The sequence below is a fragment of the Limulus polyphemus genome, unplaced genomic scaffold (genome assembly GCF_000517525.1).
Source record: "Limulus polyphemus unplaced genomic scaffold, Limulus_polyphemus-2.1.2 Scaffold587, whole genome shotgun sequence".
Classification (NCBI taxonomy): Eukaryota; Metazoa; Arthropoda; class Merostomata; order Xiphosura; family Limulidae; genus Limulus; species Limulus polyphemus.
This window is the reverse complement of record NW_013666197.1, coordinates 468,613-472,890: the sequence shown is the minus strand read 5'-3', so window position 1 is coordinate 472,890 and position 4,278 is coordinate 468,613. Positions and strand designations below refer to the sequence as shown.

General features: G+C 32.4%; 1 protein-coding gene across 3 annotated transcripts in view; it reads left to right on the top strand.

Annotated features, from left to right (window-relative positions):
• LOC106459288 (cytokine receptor-like) overlaps positions 1 to 4,278 on the top strand; it is a 108,990-nt gene that overhangs the window by 24,281 nt on the left and 80,431 nt on the right. The window contains exon 1 of one of the 3 annotated variants that reach the window (XM_022385741.1): positions 2,351 to 2,664. The exons of the other annotated variants lie outside the window; for them this stretch is intronic. The gene's annotated coding sequence lies outside the window, so the exon portion shown is untranslated. Of the gene's footprint in view, positions 1 to 2,350; positions 2,665 to 4,278 lie in introns of those variants that run through there. 3 annotated transcript variants of the gene reach the window in all.

Here is a 4,278-nt window from a genome sequence, read left to right as displayed (position 1 = left end):
GTACAAGTAATTTACACAGACACGGATTTACACAAATTACTTGTACCTGATGATGACAAAACCTTGTCGAAACGTTGTACATTTGCTGTCATGTTAAACTTATATTAAAGTTTTTCTTCATTACCCATTTAAGCCGTCTCCAGCCATTATTAGTCTCAAAGTGGGTTCCTCGTCACCGAATTTGAAACGGAGTACTTTGTTCGTATTGTATATTACGTGTAGCATGTAATTCCACCAAAAAAGTCAGAAACGTCACACAAAGTAAGATTTAACGTAATTTTAAATTTTAATTAGATAACAGGCACTTAATTTTTCAGTTTTATATGGAATGATACTAACATGATGTTGCATGTAATTGACGATAATGTATGGAATATTACGAATTAATAAAAGTTACCTAACGTTGTCGTATAAGAACATTTAAAGAAGTTAATGTACCTTTGAAAGTTATAGTGGCCTTCTTCACTGCATGTTAATAGGTGTTCCCTTTTAAATAAAGTTATGACGACGTAATTCACAATTAGTTATAAAATATCCAAAATGCTTTTAAACTTCTTTTGTGTCATTCGTATCAGATTTGTTCGTTTATTGGAACATTTTGAAGTTTAAAGAAAGTTACGGTTTAAACGCCCAAAGCCGGAGAAATATTGGAAAACTAATAGTTATAAAAACAAGTTAACCACAGATGTTTCCACCACCATATCCCCACATTTCTATTAATTTGTCCATTGCAGCTGGATATCAGAAGTGTATCAAAAAATCATAGCATTTCAGATGTATCTTTTATCTCCCACAGAAGATGGGTGTGAAATGCTATTTATGCACACCTCTGATTTCAAGTTGCAATGGACAAATTAAGAGAAATGTAAGGGAGGAGTGGTGGAAACATCTGCAGTTAACTTGTTTTTTATATCAGTTGTTGAAGTTTTGTTTGCTCATTTTCTCGCCTCTACAGTGTTTTTTCTATACCTATATACAGGCGTTCCTTCCTGGTCCTTAACGATATACTAAACGAATAAATAAATTTGTTGTAATCATGTCATCACCGCTATATCAGAAAGGAAGTGTTGTTCATAGATTGTCTCAACATAATCAACAATTTACAGTAACTTCAGGCATTTTAGATTTTGACGGTGATGTTAATTTTTGGGTGGATAGTTTTTACACGATTGCTGTCACATCGTAAACAGATTACAAGAAATAGCTTCGCAGGTTATGGCAGCGTTACAACTTTCAGAAGTAATTATATCCAGATTTGTGTGGAATATTACTGTTTCTGGCTACTGTATGTAGAATTTAAACGGATTTAAACGTGAAGTAATTGTGTTGTAGCTTCCGCTAACAAGAGAACCCGCCCTTTAAATGTGAATTGAAGTTTCTGTTTCAGAAGTTGAGACTGTTCTCAGTTGAGCGCTGGTTTTCTAACTCTAATGGCGATAGTTTCCAATAGGCACAGGTCACTTTTACTGTCGGCTTGTAAAGCAATTTTGAATGTTAGACCGTGTTGCCAATAGCTGTCGTGATAGTAAATATCGTATCGTATACATGAGCTAGCAGAATCACTGGAAAGGATTACCCAAACTCATAGAATAACAAATGACTGAGCATCTTTTATGAATTACGCGCATGAATATTTACTTTATCATTTCGGAGAAACCGATCCTGTTACGGAAATTTAACCCCCCCCCCGTTGAAAATGCCGCGTGTATATTTTCATACAGTTCTTAGAACATCTGTTAATCTACTGACTATGATGATTGAAATATTTATGACAATATACGTCAAAATATCTTGAGATTATTATATTTTACAGCAGTAGGTATGGTGTGTTCTAAGTGTTTAAAGTCACATGTATAGTACAGCTTTCACACAATTCTTTGATTTCCATATATTTATAGTTTATTCTCTCTGTGTGTGGAAGATGTAAATGAAATGTTATATAATTCTTATACCTGCTTTTAAGATAATTTATAAATTGGTGTAGCAGTAGCATTGCTGGAAATATTCTCCGTTAAAAATAAACAGTATGTACATGTATATTTGTGTGCACGAAGCAACATGTGCTTTATAAGTGCTTCCGATCATTTGTTTTTTGCCCAGTATTTCACTAATCGTTCTGACGTTCATAGGTATAGGTACTTGTTTGTCTTCAGTGATCTTTGTTAAACATGTCTATACTTGTATTAGAAAAAATATTATTTTTAAAATTAAAGAAAAAAAAATACTAAGACGGAAGTCACATGATCGATTCTGGAGAAATCACAAACAGCCTCTGACTCGGCCACCTTCCTCTGTATTTGATTTCAGTTCAAAGATGTGTGTATATATATATAAGGTGTCTACATTTATTTGCCGACGAAACAGTTTTACTTTGTAAGAGAAATCATTAATAGAGCAACGGAACGAACCGTCTCTACAGGAAAAAAGTTAACCAGACACGAGTTTCCAGATGTTGATTATTAGGTCATTTAATCTATAATTAATTATGTAGAAAAAAGTTATTTAAAAATAGCTAATGCACTTTAAATTAGCTCTCAGAGGGAAGAAAAATATGCAGTTGTACAGATTATCAATGTAAAAAAGTGGAGCGCTGAACCATCATGAAAAACTTTGGGAGGTGCTTCTGACATAAATGTATTTGGAATCATTAGAGTATTGAGCACTGTAAGTACTTGAACTATAATTTTGACATTAAGAAAGACTGCCTGTTTATAATGCAGTTTTTTTCTGTAGCCTACTAAGCCTACTAATTGCACGAATTTTTGGATTGTCGTTTTGCATTTAATTTTAGTTTGTAATGAAAGATGATAATTTCATATGGCGATTTTATGCACTTTGCGATAGTTTGTTTTAAAAAAAATTAGCCATTTTTTTTTTGCAAACACGGCACTTTTTTTAGTCAAAATAAAAAGGTAAGATGTGTCACAGTTTTCCGTTTTATTTCTGAGCTAACCTTTTTTTAATTCTCAACCAGTGATTCTATGCTCCGATTTTCCAGATCTGTTCATATGTCAGTGTTTATTTTCTTTATGTTAAGCTCGGAATAACAAATTATCTTGTTGGTTTTGTCGTTAAGTTGTTGATACATAAAATAAACGTATACAGTAATGTTATTTTTAACATACGTTGACACAGTTAGTTAAATCTTTATGGAGAAAAAAGGTTGCTGTACAGTAAAGGAAAGTGCAACATTGTAACGTTCTGAGAAATCAGCCAATTTTATGTTTTCTAACCGGATTCAGAAACAAACAGGAAAAGTACGTGTTTTTATATTTAAAGCTCCGATGTATCGGTGGTAATCTTGAGGGTTTAATAACGCAAACATTCGGGATTCGATCTCTGCAGTGGGCAAATCATAGACATTCTCTAGCGCAGCTTTGTGCTTAACAACAAATATCATTATGTACTGAAGAAACGATAAAATATAACAGACCATGTGCACCCGATTCTTTCTAATTTTATATAATACATATTGCAATTTTAATTTCTTAACTAATATAAAAGAAAAGTAAATATATTCATTAATGAAGGCGACCTTATATAAAAAACTGACAAAAATGCTTAATGTTATAAGCCAATATACCAGAAAACTTAAAACCTGTAATGACTAGATTATATTGAATCACCACTTGGGTACCTCTCAATAGCTGTTAACGACATTTTCGGCCGTCATCCGTGTAATATCTCATGAGATTCATTCAAGAAACTTAGGTTAGTCTAAATCCAAACAAAAAAGTAATAAAAAAAATCATGGGATTGATTAAGATTGCCTTTATCGTACATGAGAAGGTCTTTCAGATTTATGTATAACAGTTCGAATGGATAAAGAAAATTGTCTTAATTCAGTTTTCGCGGTAGAAGAGAGAAATCAAGTCCGTTAATCCGCCCTGGATTTACATTGATTACTTAGTGTAATATTAATGAGGATCACAATCAAATTATCAGGATCAAACTATCAGAAAAATTGTTAGTAAATTTGCTGTTGTTAGTTATTTAGATCCATAAAGCTATCAGTATACGAAATTATATTATAAGCGTTCCCGTATTTGTAAAAATTCACATTCAAACCATATATATACACCTGGAAAAAAGTTAAGCACCCCCGTGTTTTTTTCAAGTGATTCAGATTCGACGTTCTTGTGACTGATTATAAATTACCATTCAATCTAAACGTGTTTATCAAATGAAATTATGCATTATTGGGCACAAGAAAACAAGAGGTATCGCCGTAAAATTACAATTTTTAATTTACATATCATGACATCAAAATATGGACAG